Here is a 17,985-nt window from a genome sequence, read left to right as displayed (position 1 = left end):
AAGTTCGATATTTCACTCCGTGGGCCGGCTAATTAATTCAAGTAATTCCTGGAGGGGAATCAATCGAAGAGATTGCCTGCCCATGCTACAATTCCTTACTCAAAAGGACTAGAGTGCTAAGCTGCCTTCCCGGCACCACCACTATAATGAATGGCTCAAACAAATAGGAGATGAGAATCTAATTGATCCTTTCTAGAATAGAATATAAAGAGAAGCTTGTTCTGCCCATCTATCTAGAGAATGAAAAGGAACTAATGCCACTGATAGGAAATACATAGACCGTACGCCCACTTACCACTCTACCACTTCAATTCAATGACGGACTTCTCCGATACCGATACCAAACCTAGCTTGAGAGAGATCACAGGCATGTGGTGAACCATACCGAGTGAATGAGTACTGAAATGAACCATATCGAGCTGTGGTCTTACTCTACAACTCAAGTTCGATGAGCTCTTAGCGGAGTTGTGTGCCTACTATCTACTAAGTTGTGTGCTAGGGATGGAAAGAAAGCAAGAAGCATGCCAGGCAGTTTCCACTTTCTTACCGGGCGAAGGCAGTGAATGGTTAGCTATTCGAATGGTTTACTTTACTTCGATACTGGCATTCTTCTTTAATGAATTCTATTTCACAGGTGGAATGAGGAGAGCAAGAGGTGAGATCCGATTGCACGACAAAGTAGATCTGCACGTGGCGAAAAACAAAAAATCTCATAGATAGACAGAGATTTCAGGAAGGATTCAGCAGTTGAGTGATCTGGTTATCCTGGGGAATCCGGAACGGTACCCGCATTCTAGGTCTAGGACTTCGAGTTCCCTTTAGAAGCAGGCCTGGCCGGTACTAAAACAGAGAAGTCAGCTCAGGTTTCATCTCATCTAAGCAGCAGCCAAGCGATGATTCTGGAATCGTGCCATGCTTGACAGTTGGACTTCTCGCCATACATAGAAATGAACTGCTGATGAGCTAGCTATCCCCGATATGATCTGGTACTAGACTTCACACATGTTGCCATCGTATAATCGGAGAATCAACGCTGCTGTCTACCTTCGGAAAGCAAAATAGATGATTTTCGATACTAGGATGACTACTCCCGAGGCCTGTTTTAACTAAAGAATTTACAGGTGGCCCGGTCGGTAAACTATTCCCGAGAGAGGAGAAGCAGAAACATCAATCTGTATTTTCGTATCATATTCCAGCAGCTCCAATGCCTTAGAGCGGGATCTGCTGCTCTGTTCCCTTAGATGCAATAGTTTACTGATCCGGTTTTCCCTAATTTCAATAGTGAGGAGGATGTCCAATAAAAATACTATATTCTAGTATCTGACCAAAGGGAAGAATGAAAATAAATAGAGATAGAGGTCTCGGAAGTAGGGCCTATTAAAAGTACAGTGCCTTCTTGTTCTTGTTCTTCTGATCGATTGATGCGAGCTACCGAACAAACAAGATTAGTACAAAAAGCCACAACTAGCACTAGCTTTCGTGATTGCTTCTTTCTACCTTTCTCACTCCGGTAATTGCTCCTTCTCCAAAATATCACTACGGACAAGATGAGCTAATAGAAAAAGTTAGGGCAACAGATGATAGCGACTCGCCAGACTCGAACTGGCATAGGCGGATCGGATCAAACGAAATTAGCCTTTCTTCCATCAACAGGAATCGCTTTGATTTCGCAGTTCAAGAGGATGGTGGGGGCAACCTCTCTACATCTGCGGGCCGGTAGGCCAGCCAACTAACTCTTCAAATGAAGAACTGATTACTCCACATCTATGAACCTATCATTCCCCGCCCTTGCCCATTATTTCTTTTTGTATCACGCTAGGACTTTGCCTCTTTTTTTGAGGAAAAATATGGAAGTAGAATCTCCTCTCTTTTAGAGGCGTCTTCCAAATCCAATTTAAGATCAATGAGGTCTTTCAGAGAGCCGCTGCTCTTTCCATTAAATTCTAGGATCTCTTCGATCCTATGCGCAAAAGCAAGGTGTGAGCCCGCGACCCCTCGATCGCTCTCAGAGTCAATCGGCCCAAACCGGGTTATGAGCTCAACGAAAAAAAAGTATTTTTAGAAATTGCCTGCAAAACCGCCTTGCGAGCGTTAGCGTCAGCGTCAGCGCCATCTCCCGATGGATATTTTTTGCGCATCTCCAATAGCGCCTTGGCCCTATTTTCTTCTTCGTCTATTGGGGAAGAAGAAGAGGTGGAGTAGCAGGCGGATCTCATCCCTCCTGCGGACTTCCCCGTACTCAAAGTGACTCTGAGAGATTGCGCTTCTCTACTAATCGCATTCTGTTCAAGAATCACTGTTTTCATGATCGAATGACGAAATAGATATGCGAACTGTATAGGATCATTCGCTGGGATGGGATAAGTGATTCTTTTATAGGATTCCCATGGGATCGTAGAATCAACTAAGGATGGAATAGGTATTTGTGATCGATCAGCTTCCAGTATGACCGAAGACTTTCTATCTGCATTCAGAATAACCACACAATCAGGTTGTTGGTTCAACCCAAAATTGATCTTCTTCTTTCTTGAACGGAATTTTTTTTTATTTGCAAAAGATTTGGTCAAAAACGCCCCGATCTTCCATTGAGAATCATCGAAACAATGAGAATTCACATTTCTTAAATAGCTTCTTAAATAGCTCGCCATTTCTTCCGTTATCTCATAAATAAATAAATGATTGGTCTTTAAAAAGAAGGAACGGCCTTTTTGACGACTGGGAGATCCTATAAAATGAAGAGCGTTTCGTAAACAAATCAGTGTCTTGTCTGAATCGAGAATAGCAATTCCATTTCTTGAACCACGGATATAGACTTTGAAATGGTGATCAGCTACCCGACGGCCGAGATGTGCATTCGTACAAAGTAATTTAGTACAGACTATCGAAAGCATTGTCATTTTGCGATTTGAGTTCCGGAGATACAGGTGGTAAGTTATGGGTAATGCGGGGGAACTTTAAGACGAGATAGAATACCTAATATGGGAGTGGTTTAAGTGAGAGAATAGCTCCCTTACCAAACCAACTGAGCTATTTGCCATGTTTTTGACAAATGACCTAACTTTGATGTGATGTGCCCGGCTAGCCCGGATCATTCTTAGAGCAGTCGAGGTTACCGGAATTACGGCCTTCCATACAAGAACTGGCACTATTGTAACTCGCTATGGGCCTCCTGCCTTCTCGAAAGAAACTGGCTTTTGAAGAAATTACTCTATTTTACGCATTTAGTTGAAGCGGATTCAAAGAGCTCTATCGAGCAAGGAAGGAGTATACTATACTGTAGCTGGATAAGCTAGATACCAAAACTTTGATAAAGATTGAGGCAACCCATTTGAGGAAGAACCGGACGAACCCCTGTGGAGATGGCATAAACAATCCTTTGACGAACTTTCTGGTTAACATAGAATCTATGAGTTTTTTCTTCTAATTACTACTACTAACATTATTCAATCTGGTATCCAAGAATTTATTAAGCTCATCCCGCAAGCACATGTACACATCTTGGATTTTACCGTCTTAAGATGGAAGAAGATTCGTTCTCCTACCCATTTCTAAGTTAAGCAAGAGATAACTCATAATTTGATATGCACTCGCACTCGCATCTTGGGTCACTGGAACCTGATGATAATTACTCACTCCTTCATCCTGAGAAAGGATCTTGGCTATGAAAAAAAATGGATCACTAGCTTGCGCAGCAAATTGAATGAAACTTTCGTCCGAAGTAAACATTTCAGTCTGGTGTTCGTTATACCATTTAAGGGCATCATCTAAGTTCGAGAACTTTGGATACTTAAAGGCTGCAGCACATGCTAAGTGTTGACTGAGATTCTTTTTTTCCGACAGGTGGTTTTGTGCTGGAGGTTGAGGATGATCGGCAGAAAAGAGTAATAAACTTTTTGACAAATCACGCTCATGAAAATGCAATACACCTGAACGGTAGATTCTACCACGGAAGTCCATGAATGCTGGCAAATAGAATTGATAACCTTCGTATGCTGACGCAAGTCTTATTAAAAAATCTTCATAACTAGCCTGCTGCACCTGTTTTAATAATTTATTTAACAGTATGTTATAGCTACAAGCATTATTAATACCTTTGACGTTATTGAAGTAGCACTCCCTCAATATGTCTGAGGCTTCTGTCGGATTCACGCGAGCCAGAGCATTTGGTAAAAGAAGCCCACACTCAACTAAACATTGACGATTCTTTTCCAGAAATCTCAAGAGCCTTTTGTTTATTTCAAACGCTTGAGACTGAAGCCCATTCAAAATATCACACATCTGCTTGTATTCTTTTTTATGTAACTTTATATAGAAGTGGTTTAAGTCATGGGAAGTTAATAGCCGAAAGTGATTCTAGATATCCCCCGTGGGTTTGCATAAGTAACCTCCTATCAGATCCGATAATGTATCAGGATCAGACCCCCTCTCTGCTGGTTGCCAATCCAAGGGTTTGCAAAGCATCGGAAGATTGAGTTTGATAGGGAGCAGATTTATGTTCAAATTGCACATAACATAACAAGAATTCTCTATATACCCTTGACTTTTCTTAAGAACCAGCACTGGATCTTCTTTTGTTACTCCCCTATCTGTTGATATATGTAGAACATTTCTTTCAATCATGAATTGGAGCAAGTATTTCCCGATATCATAATGACACTGAATTTTTTTCTTTTTCTCTTTTTTGCTAGCACCTTTGGGCTGAACAACATCCTTAACTGATTCTACCTTACTAGTGAGTACTGCTTCCACCTTACCACTACCTGGTGCTTTGTATTGTAGAAACCTTGCTTGTTCTCGTACAGTTGAATTAAGTTGATCTATAAATCTAGCTGCCTTAACTGCGGATGATTCCTGAAGAGTGTTGAATACCAAGCCTAGTACATGAATCATGATAGCCTCAAGCGTATAGATACCAAACATCTTAAGCATAGGTAAGCTACTTGGTAGGCAACCCTTTAGATATTGCTTAGCGTTAGGCTGATCTTTATTAATCAAGAACTTTACTATGTTAGGAGTTACTTTAAATAGATTATCCTCATCGAACTTCATTGTGCAATTTGCAATTTGATTCTGTAAATCTATTAATTCAGTATCGGAAAACACACCATTTTGATTCTTCTTTTCATTAATCAACAACTTTCTAACATCATCCTGATACATATCAACATTAGAAGTCTTTTTCGTTTTGTCAATATCCAACAGCTTAGCGTAGTAATCGTTCCAGAACTCCTTAATAATACGTGCATTTTGCAAAGATTTCTCATTCTCAATGCTATCATCATATGTCTCGGAACAATAAAATAGAACCTGCATACTTTTATTTGTTACCCTTACTAAACCGCAGTAAGGATACGAATACGACTGAAATAAACTACTAGAATCTAAATATAAGGAAAGGATCAGAATAAGTACTAATGCTCTGTATAATACTTTTCCCCGAGCGATGGTTTAGCGGATTCGGAATTGTAACCAAGCATCCTGGGTTCTATACCCGATTCAACACTAGAGCATGCAGCCGATCCTGGATACATAACTATATAAAGTGTGCAGTTTTGGATCTTTATTGGTAGCCAGTCTTTCACTTCTGCCTCTCCACTCCCATGCCTTTCTTGGTCGGACCAACCCAACCGGCGATTTCCGACAAGTCTTTCTGCTTAGAGCAAGAAGCGGAACCAAAATAAAGCTTTCTTTATTTTCATTTATGGATAACCAATCCATTTTCCAATATAGTTGGGAGATTTTACCCAAGAAATGGGTACATAAAATGAAAAGATCGGAACATGGGAATAGATCTTATACCAATACTGACTACCCATTTCCATTGTTGTGCTTTCTAAAATGGCATACCTATACAAGGGTTCAAGTTTCGATCGATATTTGCGGAGTGGATCATCCCTCTCGAAAACGAAGATTTGAAGTTGTCCATAATTTACTGAGTACTCGGTATAACTCACGCATTCGTGTACAAACAAGTGCAGACGAAGTAACACGAATATCTCCGGTAGTCAGTCTATTTCCATCAGCCGGCCGGTGGGAGCGAGAAGTATGGGATATGTCTGGTGTTTCTTCCATCAATCATCCGGATTTACGCCGTATATCAACAGATTATGGTTTCGAGGGTCATCCATTACGAAAAGACTTTCCTCTGAGTGGATATGTGGAAGTACGCTATGATGATCCAGAGAAACGTGTGGTTTCTGAACCCATTGAGATGACCCAAGAATTTCGCTATTTCGATTTTGCTAGTCCTTGGGAACAGCGTAGCGACGGATAATTCCGAATCTACATAGGTCTAGTCCAGGGGACAAATCAATAGGAAATGCTATTTGCTTCTTAAGAAGAAGAACTTTTTTGAAATGAAAGAGTTTCCACGGGCGTCGGATATCATTTCTTCAAATAAGGAAGAAGTGTTATCGAAGGATTTCCTTCCATTCTTCCTAGTATGGAAGAAGTAAAGAAAAAGTACTGCGTCTCGATCTATACGAAAGGGCACTGGTTTTTTCTTTCGGTTTCATTGATAGCAGAAGAGTACGCTAGCTAGCGGAGCCTGAAAACGCTTGCTTGCGCCCCACCCCTACGGAAACTATTGCCTATGCTTGCTGCTCGCTCAGTGTCAGTAGAAGGGAAGAAAAGATGGTCACTCCTTTTAGGAACATGGCGAGCCTTACTTACGACTGTTGCACTTCACTCGCTGCTCGTTCATTCACTTGCTCATGAACTCGCTGCTTCGCCAGAAGCGACTAGTCGCCTCCTTTCCTCCGCCGAAAGATGCTTAGCCAGAAGCGACGAAGGAGGGGAGCTGGGGAAGGCCGACGATGGCAATGAGGGGGAAGCTGTCGTAGAAGCTTTGCCCCTTGCTTTACATAAATTGTTATGAACTTACTAAATGACCTTATTTATTCTCTCGGAACGCTAGCAAATCTAATAGTTCCATCTGCTCTTCTTAACTTAAGAACGAAGGCCGCCATCCTTCTTATTCAGGAACCCTTTGTTTGAGGAGGGCGTATCCCCGGGAAGGGGAGAGTGGCCGAGCGGTCAAAAGCGACAGACTGTAAATCTGTTGAAGGTTTTCTACGTAGGTTCGAATCCTGCCTCTCCCACTTGTTGTAGACTTAAGAGAAGAGAAAGTAGGCGGAAGCCTAGGAGGGCCAACCGAGCGAAGCTCTTTTTTACAGTCTTTTGCTTTCCAATGAGATAGTTGAATCATGTTTGAATGGAGGTCTTCCGCAAATGAATTTCCATATAGGAATTCTATAATGTGCCTGCAGATATTGATTGAAAGCTTGTTTCAATTGAACGAGGATGTGAACGAGAAGGCAACAAAAGGGAGCTTGGAGCAAGAGGAGTCATTTAGTAGTTCACGAAAAAAGGCATAGTAGAGAAAGTCTGAGGAGCAGGAAAATTTGGTCACGTAGATCTTCTATTTCGCCGGAATTCGTTGATTGCTCCGTACTCATTTACAATGGAAAAACTCCTGTTCGTTGTAAGATCACTGAAGGAAAGGTTGGTCATAAATTTGGAGAGTTTGCTTTTACACGGAGACGAAGACCCTATCGAACAAATAGAGGAAAGGGGAAAAAGTAAAGTCTAAGCGACATATGGATCAATAAGGAAATCCAATTTCGGTAATCCGAATCCCATATAGGTCTTTTCTTCATACTCGACCAGCCCTAGGTTGGGGATAATGAATTTTTCGAATCTTGTTGGGAGATGCTTCGCTCCGAGTCCGACTGGGACGGAATGGGGGACCCAGGCCCTTCAATGCCTCCCTCCGGATCCACTAACTCGGAAGAGCTATTCAAAGCTTTTCTGGCTGACTGTGAGGACGCCTCTGCATCCCGGGAGCAGACCGCTCCCCCGGAAGCTGTGGTCAGTCAAGAGCGGCATCCGAATCCCGCTCCAATGCCTGGAGTGGCAGCGGAAGCTGAACAGAACCCTCCTTCTTTTGATTGGGAGGGACGACCTAAATCCTGTGGTCAGTTCGGACAGGGGCATTACAAACGAGCTATGCTCATATTGATCTGTCGTCTTGTTCTCGATAGGAACTTGCTGCTGTCTTGGTTGGTTTGAGAGCAGGCACTGTCTATATATCCAAAACCGGAGGAGAGTTTGGGTTTGGATCACAGACGATCGGAGATTTTGGATTGAGATGGATGGTTGTGCTTGAAGTTACGAGTCGGGTAATGCTAAGTTGAATCGGCTGATCCGTTTCATCCTATTTCGGCAAAGGAAGTTGGACTTTAGTTAGCTAAAAAAAAAGTACCAGCAGCCTGTCTGTGCCCTTTGAGTCTATAGCCGCCAAATCTAAAGATTCCTTAAGTTGTCGTACGGCTTCTTTTTCTTCTTTTGTCAATGATCGGTGACAATGAATGCTACGAATGTTCGCTTCCACTAATGTCGTATAAGAATTGTGAGGTGCCCATAGCTTCCCGGAAAGAAGAAGAGTCATTGTCGTTTCCTGACCGATATGAATGCACATATTTACCCTCGCCTCGGGAAATACCACCAGTAGAGTCTGCAGAAGGTGTCGTTCAGGAGAGATGCTGGGCTCTAGATATGCGAGTGAGATACCCGCCCTCGGTCATGACCTGGGTTGAAGAAGGAATCTATGTTCTTGGAAGCAAAGAAAGAACTCTGGTATTCCGACCTTATCTTTTTGCTCAAAGAACGAATCAAACCCCTTGTCGAAGCCCTTTATGATATATAACCCTGGATCGAGTCAGATTTGGGGCGGCTGAACCCACTTAAGCTGAAGCCTTAGTAGATGTCGACGGAAAGGTGAGAAGAGCTGATCGAACCTACCAAGCAACGGTTAGTTGTGCGGTGTACATACAGGCTGGTTTCGCCATTAGCGATGAATTGGATTTATTAGTAAGGGAATGAATGAAGCGGACCGGAAAGAAGATGGATTTTGGAATAGAAAGAATTCCTCTTCTAGGTTTCTGCTTCAAGTAGTAAGCAAAGGATCCTACCTGCTAATGGTTGAAGACCTTGGCGGCCTCTAGTTCTTCTATCTAGTTTTTTAGCCTAGCGCGAACGAATAAGCTTAAACAAATGGTTTCTTTGGCAACGGTTTTTTCTAGTTGATTTGTCCTTATATATATTAGCCGTAGTGTAGTTTAATAAACTGCTCATAGCTCTTATCATTCCTTTATCCATGCATAGACTGGGAATCTATTAGCTCTTAGCTCTGGCACTTTCTTCTTCTTTATTTGCCGTTGCATTCAATAGCCTATTTGAAGTTAACAAAAGCTTTATTAGCTAGCTCTATGAAATACGTATATCTTCTTGGCTATCTAGGCTATCTCTACAGGCTTTTTCAACCTATAAGCAGACCTTTGTATACACCCTTGTAACTGAACTAGCTATTCACAAAGAAAGGTCTATACCGTACATATACCAACTACGCACCCCTTGTATACTTCTTTTTCCTTCTCCCGTGCTTCAAGTTCTGCCCCGGCTCACTCCTCTTTCCAGCAATCTATGTGGGAAGCACTCGTTCAAAGTAAGTTGAGATTCAAAGCGTTCCCGTAAGCTAGTAAGTCAATCAAAGCTATAACTCTATTTGTTAGTTTCAGGAAACTGGTACATATTTCAAATAATAATAATATATATATATATATATATATATTATTTGGTATTTACCAATTTTAGACTAAGCATAAATTCATTTGGAAAGAAAAGGGAAATCCCCTGAAATAAAGGATTTTTACTACGTTACCCTCAAAAAGAAGAGGAAGACAAACTAGCCAAGAGACAGAAAAAGGTAGAGACCAACCACCGAAACAAGGGAGTAAGGGCTAGGGGGATATGGGCCAAGAAAGGTCCGATGTATCGGTCAGCTATACCTAATCCTTCACTCAAAAACGCATCACACCCTTTGTAGGTTCAAGCCGAAGTCAAGCATGATCACCTACTGCAAACTCCAAATATCGTGGTCGGCGTACCTGGTCCTGAACTGCTTTTAATCTAGAATAAGTGGAATCTTCTCGGCACTCTCCTTCATCTTCTGTGGCCCCGTCGGTCGGTACGTGCCAACCCCAACAAATCGGGGTACGACAAAGGTTCCCGTAGAGTGCTTCGAAAGGTGCCATTCCGATGCTAGAGTGATAGCAGTTGTTGTAAGCAAACTCGGCTAATGTATCTCTATGCCTATTTAGTAGGCCTGCTCATTGATGCTCTTCGGGCCGATTGTATGGGATGTGTTCTGGTGTACAGTGGGAGATGCAAGGATATCGATTGAAGTTTGATTTGTTGGCCATGGAGTTGGGAGCATATGATGTAGTCCTAGGAGTAGACTGGATGAGGAAATTCCCTATTATTTCAATAAGTCTTTCCGTTGGTTGTAACTAATCACGTACCCGCTGCTGCGGAATTCCTTTTACCTAACCAGGATTGCAGTAAAGATAAACAACGTTGGGCCTGCCTGCTTGTTCAGCACCACCCATTCCCATGGGAATATATGGGTTTTTCGGTCCAGTGGGAGGATCATTTTCCTTGGAAGGTAATTTTCCCAACCAATAAGTATTGGGCTCCCAAGTAAACAAAGCGAAGGATCAAGTAACCAACATGTTGCGGAGCAGCCAAGTAAACCCAGAAATGACTCAAGTAATCCAAGGGCAGAGCAACGTAATCCAACGGAGGGGCTACGTGATCCAACAGAAGAGCTACGTAAACAAGGAACACATGAACCTGCTAAGGATCCACTCCACCTGCCAAGTGGACCAATCACAAGAGCTCGGGCCGAGAAATTCATAGAAGGATTTGGCGCCGCTCACTAAATTCAGTGGTTAATAAAATTTGTAAATCGGTGGTTCCTGTTTGGAGAAGAATCAACAGAATAGCTAATAGCATAAAAACGGATCCCAGTAAAGTATATAGGAAAAACTGATATGCTGCCTTGATCTTTCTTTGTCTCGAACCCCATACCCCTATAATGATGGTAGAGTCAGGGGTGGCCCCAAAGCGGAATTGACCGGTGGTAGTTGGTCGAAGCTCCAGTGGGTAGCCACTCCCTTCTCAGGGAACCGTACGTGAGACTTCCGCATCATACGGCTCCGTCCCGAGCTTCCGTCGTCGGCCCTTGTCATTAGACCACTATGCTTGTCTTTTCCGCCTTGACTCTCGAATCTTTTGCTTCTCGGGTGGTGGCGAACAATGCTGCTTGCGTAGCGGGAGATGCCCGCCCGTCGTTTAGGCCTGCTTCCTGCCCGAAAGAAGGCTAGCCGGACTAGTGGTAGGGGACCCGACCGTCAAAAACCCTACCCTATTCTCGAACCCCCTGCCGAGCTCTACCCTGCCCGCATTTATTTGGAAGGGGGCCAAAGAAATGTCTCCACCTGCTGCCAACAGTCTTTCTTCGGAATTCTACTGAACGGGTCGATCCTCCCCTCCGTTTGTTTTAGCAACTTATCCTAAGGTCTCTTCGCCAAGAACTCTCCGGCAACGACAGAGGAACTAACCTGCCTGCAGTGGCGGGGCGGCATTTTTTTTAAATAAGACCTGGACGATTATCCCTACCCTCGATGCCGGAAAAGGGTACCTCTCTTTTCAAGACCACTGTAATGTGTCGTCGCGAAGCCGAGGCCCCGATTCCTCCGCGGCTGAAGCCAAGCGCGGATGAGGACACCCAACGCAAAACCGCCCGCTCGCGGCCGAAACCGATCGACCCTCACCTTCGACCTCGATGCTGCTGGTAGTGGAGCCCGCGTTTCCCAGAAACTGCGGGGAGGCTAGCTCGCAATACCCACGACCAAATTTTCTTTTCCTCGCTAACATAAAAAAAATCATTGTCTGCCAGCCGTGGTGGGAATTGTTTTTTTCTTTTGGTGGGTCAACCGAGCGGATACGAAGGGAGTCCGGCACGGTGGGTCGTTCGACCGGGATGAAGAATAAGTTATTCTTCACCCAGGGTAATATATATTAGAGAGAGAGAGAGAACTGGAACAGGGGCTCCAAGAGGAGTAAGCAAGCGAGGGGAGGAGGCGGCTCGCGGCTGCGCCATTTGCTCTGCTTGCTTCTCTGCATTTACGCGGCTGCCGGGGTTCTGGTCCAAGCCAGAGGGGAGCAGCCGCCGTTTGAGGCTCCCTGACTTCCCTTTGTCCTCTTCAGCAACCTGTGGTAGACAAAAGGGGAGATAAAGCCCCACAGTTCCACACCTGCTGCTCCTTGCACCCCACGCCGACCTCTCCTCTACCCGTGATGCATGCACCGCCTAGAGCTCGGGCCTCGATGCTCCCTCCGCCGGTAGCCTAATGACCGTCCCTACAACCCTGAGCGTCTCCGCCGACCCTAAGTATGCTAACAACATGATCATCAATGGCGACGACCCTCAGTATATTGCCTTTGTGAAGGCACGTCTTAGTGAGCAGCTTCTTATGTTTGATTTTGGCCTACTTTCTTGGGATAGAGGTCTCTTCTACCTCTGATGGCTTTTTTGTTTTCCAAGAAAAATATATCCAGAATCTTCTTGCTCATGCTGCTCTTACTGATGAGTGCACTGTTGAGACTCCCATGGAGCTCAATGTTCACCTTCGTGCTAGTGATGGTGACCTTGTCTAATCCGACGTGTTATCGTCATCTTGTTGGGAGTCTAGTTTATCTAGATGTTACTCGTCCAGATATCTCCTATCCCGTCCATAGTTTGAGTCAGTTTGTCTTTGCACCCACATTGGTTCACTATAGTCACCTCCTTCTCCTTCGTGTTCTCTGATATCTTCGTGGCACGATCTCTCACCGTATGTTCTTTCCTTGTTCTAGTTCATTACAGCTTCAGGCCTATTCAAATGCTACGTGGACTAGTGATCCCTGGGATCGTCGTTCACTTTTTGCTTACTATGTTTTTCTTGGTTGTTCTCTCACTGCCTCGAAGACAAAGAAATAAACTACAGTTTCACGTTTGAGTGCAGAGGCTGAGCCTCAAGCTATGGCTCTTTTGACGACAGAGGTGACTTGGTTACGGTGGTTACTTCAGAAGTTTGGTATTTCTGTCACTACACCTACTTTGCTCTTATTTGACAATACAGGTGCTCATAGTGTTGTGCGCGACCCAACAAAGAATGAGGTCACCAAGCATATTGGTGTTGATGCTTTTTTGTGTGTGCTGGTGTGCGAAATTCGGGTTATTGCTCCTCGGTATGTGCCTTCGGAGTTACAGTTGGCAGATTTCTTTAGAAAGGCCCAAACTAGAGCACAACACAACTTCTATATCTATCTCTCCAAGCTCGGTGTTGTTGATCCACCACGAGTTTGAGGGAGGGGAGTTAAGAGCTATATATTTAGTCGTGTACCCCTTTGTATTTTCCCCGCTCTATAATGTTTTTTTTAATATTGTAAAACACTTGTACCTTACAATGGCATATGGCCACCTCGAAACACAGTTGCATATTTCCTAACAGGTACCTCCCTCCTTGTTAATGGCCAAAGACTTCTTGGCACTTTGCCCTTTCATGTTCCTCAACATACCATGCAGCTCATTTCTGGTGGTCGGATTGTTGATTCTAGTTGTCGGGTAATTCTCGACTTTGACTCATGCTCTGTTTCGGACCGTCACACTGGTGTTGTCCTTGGTGCTGGCCCCCGATGTCATAACTCCCAGTGCCTCTGGGAGCTTGACTAGCTTCACTTTCCCTCTGTTGCCACCGCCACCAGTCTCTCCACCTCTGTTGCCTTGTCTACCAGCTCTTTTCACCAATGGGATCATCGCCTTCGTTACTTGTGTTACTCTCGTCTCTAATCCTTAGTTCAGCGTGGTCTTCTTGAAACGTGTGAGGCCTTAATGCACTGACTCGAACCTTTGCCCTCTATGTTCGCCTTAGGCACCCCCTTGGTGATTGTCAACCGTATGTGGTCCTTTAGCTGATGAAAATCGCTTTGCTTTCCTCCAAAAGCTGAGTTGTGCTCCTCGCAACCTGGTCCTTGGGTCGTTACCGATGACTTCAACTTGATCTAGCAGGCGGGGGCGGGTAAGAATAACGCTAACCTAGAAAGAAGATAGATGGGCAGATTGCACCGTTTCCTTGATGACCTTGGGCTTTGCGAGATCAACCTCATCGGGCGGCGCTACAGTTCGAGCAAGGAGTGATGGTCACCAACATTGGTGCAGCTAGACCGCTTGTTCTGTTCAACGAATTGGGGGTAATGACATCCTAGTTGCTTTTCCGTGCCGATACCCATGGCATTAGATTTAACCTGTACACCACGATTTTCACACCTAGGGCTCACCAGTCCCACTTCAAGGATATCTGGCTGAATTTTGATGGCGGAAGCCACTTCAAGGATATCTGGCCGAATTTTGATGGCTTCCGCCAGGTGGTTGCTGATGCCTAGCATGTGTCATCGCACCTTCGCCAACTCTAGCTTTTGGGTGTCCTGCTGAAGCATATGGACAACACATTGCAGTTGTGGAGCAACCGGCATATTGGCAGCATCAAGCTACAACAGCTCATGGCTAAGGAAATCATTTTTCAGCTCAACGTGGTGCAGGAGTCCCGACAGCTGTCCCAAAAGGAGTTTAATCTGCGCAAAGAGTTGAAGCTTGTGGCTTGCTTCCTCGTTCACTAAATTTACAAACTTGTGGCTTGCTTCCTCGTTCGCTTCCGCCTGTTGACCGCCTTGGTCCTCCAAACGTTGGCGCTAGTTTTCTTGAGCCGAATTCTTATCATGATGTTATTCATGCCAAATGGCACCTTGCGATGGCAGAGGAGATTGTTGCTCTTAGCGCATCGGCACGTGGGATATTGTTTCTCTTCCTCCTCGTGTTCGTCCCATCACTTGGTGGGAATATTATGACTCGCTTTGTTACCAACGCACGGCCTCCAGCTTAGCCTAGATATGGCTTTCGAGCTCGCCCGCTTCTGCCTATTGACCGCTATGTTTTCTGCGCAGCTCTTCCCAAGACGACTTCTTGCCATGAGGTTGTTCATCCCAAATGGCTGCACATGATGGCATCGAATATTGATGCTCTTGCCCGCATCGACAGGTGGTGTTATTCATATCAAATGGCACCTTGCGATGGCAGAGGAGATTGTTGCTCTTGAGCGCATCGGCACGTTGGATATTGTTTCTCTTCCTCCTTGTGTTTGTCCCATCACTTGGTGGGAATGTTATGACTCACTTTGACTTTGGTTATGTTCCTTCTTTTGCTCATGTTCCTCAACTTTACTACACCCGTGGTCCGCGTGTTGTAGATTCTACTGATAAGCCATCTCCCTTGACTATTATATCTTCTTTCGTTGCCAACGCACCGCCTCCAGCTTAGCCTAGTTATGGCTTTCGAGCTCGCCCGCTTCTGACTATTGACCGCTAGGGTTACTGCGCAGCTCTTCCCGAGACGACTTCTTGCCATGAGGTTGTTCATCCTAACTGACTGCATGTGATGGCATCGAATATTGATGCTCTTGCCCACATCGGCACGTGAAATCTCATATCCCTTCCTCCTCGTGCTCCTCTCATCACTTGTAAATGGGTCTACAAGGTTAAGACTGATGATACTCTTGAGCGTTACAAAGCTTGTTTAGTGGTGAGAGCATGGTCATGACTACGAAGAGACATTTACTCCTATATATATGGCCCACGTGACCACTCTTCGCACACTTCCTCAATGTGGCTTCTATTCGCCGCTAGTTTGCCTCTCCGCTCTATGTCAAGAATGCCTACAAGTAGCCACCATCTAGGTTCTCTTCCTAATGGCATGGTTTGTCGTCTTTGCCAATGTCTATATGGCCCTAAGCAAACCCCTCGTGCCTGGTTTGACCGCTTCGTCTCAGTGGTGATTGCGGCTAGTTTTTGCCAAGTGCTCATTATCCTACACTTTTGGTCCACCATTCAACTCGTGGTCGAACACTTCTACATGTAGATTATCACTTGCAACGACTCTTAAGTACATTGCCTTGGTGAAGGCTCGTCATAGTGAATTTCTTATGTCCGATCTTAGTCCTCTTTGGTACTTCCTTGAGATTGAGGTTTTCTTCTACCTCTAATGACTTCTTTATTTTCTAAGAGATGTCCAGGATCTTCTTACTCGTGCTACTCTTACTGATGAGTGCGCTGTTGAGACTCCTGTGGAGTCAACATCCACCCTTGTGACCACCTCCGCTCCCTACGAGTCTGGATGGGCATCCGTTGCCTTGCTGCGGGTTGCTACAAGCATTGTCTCAATCCTACATCCCGTGTTCCCTTTATGTGTGACACCATAACCGCACGCTCAAGCACCACCAATGGTGAGCAGGAGCTCGGACAATCAACGCATACCTGGATTATGCACGAAACAAGCCGAGGACAGGCGCTACCTAAAGTCGAGGCCAAGCGCGCACAGTAGGAGAACCTGGGTGCTTAATCAAGCACGTGGCACACTTTCCGCAAACAGGAAAGGAACACCCAGCCAGATCGGCGGGGTACGAAGAGTGCATAGGCAAGTGGGATGCCGGATCAAGTCCCTCTACTGCCAGTGCCGCCAGTCTCTGGCTCTATTGCCTTGTCTACTAGATATTTTCAAGAGTGGTATCATCGCCTTGGGTCACTTGTGATCTCTCATCCTTAGTTCGACGTGATCTTCTTGGATCCGTCTCCGATGATGTCTCTAATACGTGGTCCAGTTACCTTATACTCATAGCGAGACGGTGTCTCAGCATCCTTTAGAACTTGTTCACTCTGTTCTCGAGGGATCATCTCCCTTTGCCTCCGCTAGTGACTTCTCTCGGCACACCTGGATATATACTTTATTTCTTCTCATAGTGAGGTCTTATCTATAAGCCTTTTGCTGCCATGGTTCACACTCAATTCTCTACGCCTATTCATGTGTTCTTTGGTGACTCTGCTGGAGTATATCTCCAAGCTGTTGCATGGAATCCTTGCTGACCAGACTTTGGTTTTCTTATCCTGGTGCTCATGCTCAATATGGCGTGGCTAGCGCAAGCATCGTCACCTTCTTGAGACGGCTCGCCCATTGATGGTCACCGCCTCTCTTTCACCGCACTTTTGGGCCGAGTCTGTCTCCACTTCCATCTATCTCATCAACCTTCAGCAATCCACTGCTCTGCAAGGTGACGCTCCTTTCGAGCGTCTATTAGATTCTTTCCTGATTATTCGGCGCTTCAATTGTTTGGTTGTGTTCGCTATGTCCTTACCCACGTGAACGCACCAAACTGACTGCTCAGTCTGTTGAGTGTGTGTTCTTAGGATACAACGCTGAGCATGAGGGATATCATTATTGGGATCATTTTGGTCGTCAGATGGTTAGTTTTTGGGATATGACTTTTGACGAGTCTCATCCCTTTTACCCGCATCCATCTTCCTCGACCTTTTCGATGGGAGGAAATCTCTCTTTTTTTGGAAATCCAACACTCCTATCACTCCCTTATCCAGTCGTCGTACTGCTCATACTTCTCTGATTATTTTAGATCTAATGCCATCATCTCCTATGATTTCCTCACCTCGCTTATCACATGATTCGCCAATTTCATCAGTTTTGGCTTCCTTGTCTCCATCACCTGAGTTTATCCCGATGAATTCTGCTTGTATTCTTGCATCTTTTCCTCACTTTTACATACAATCGTCCGCGTGTTGTGAATGTGTCTACTAATGTGCCACTTCCCCTCTCGGCCTACTTATGGCTTGCTTCCTCGTCCGCTTCCGCCTGTTGATCGTCTCGGTCTTCCAAGCGTTGGCGCTAGTGTTCTTGAACCGACTTCTTATCGTGATGTTATTCATACCAAATGGCACCTTGCGATGGCAGAGGAGATTGTTGCTCTTGAGCGCATCGGCACGTTAGATATTGTTTCTCTTCCTCCTCGTGTTTGTCCCATCACTTGATGGGAATGTTATGACTCACTTTGACTTTTTATATGTTCCTTCTTTTGCTCATGTTCCTCGACTTTACTCCACTCGTGGTCCACATGTTGTGGATTCTTCTGATAAGCCATCTCCCTCGACTATTATATCTTCTTTCGTTGGCAACGCACCGCCTCCAGCTTAGCCTACTTATGG

At 44.9% G+C, this 17,985-nt stretch overlaps 1 long non-coding RNA gene, 1 other non-coding gene and 1 pseudogene across 3 annotated transcripts in view; 1 reads left to right on the top strand and 2 right to left on the bottom strand.

Moving 5' to 3' along the window:
* The window catches only part of LOC125531996 (uncharacterized), a 167,342-nt gene that overhangs the window by 140,011 nt on the left and 9,346 nt on the right, over positions 1–17,985 (bottom strand). The window lies entirely within an intron of this gene.
* LOC147991594 (small ribosomal subunit protein uS2m pseudogene) lies at positions 1,696–3,330 on the bottom strand (annotated as a pseudogene).
* TRNAY-GUA (transfer RNA tyrosine (anticodon GUA)) lies at positions 7,018–7,100 on the top strand. The gene has a single exon. It is a non-coding gene; the product is annotated as a tRNA-Tyr (tRNA).

The sequence above is a fragment of the Triticum urartu genome, chromosome 1A, assembly GCF_056163025.1.
Source record: "Triticum urartu cultivar PI428250 chromosome 1A, HENAU_Tu73, whole genome shotgun sequence".
NCBI classification, from domain to species: domain Eukaryota; kingdom Viridiplantae; phylum Streptophyta; class Magnoliopsida; order Poales; family Poaceae; genus Triticum; species Triticum urartu.
This window is presented reverse-complemented; position numbering and strand designations above follow the sequence as displayed.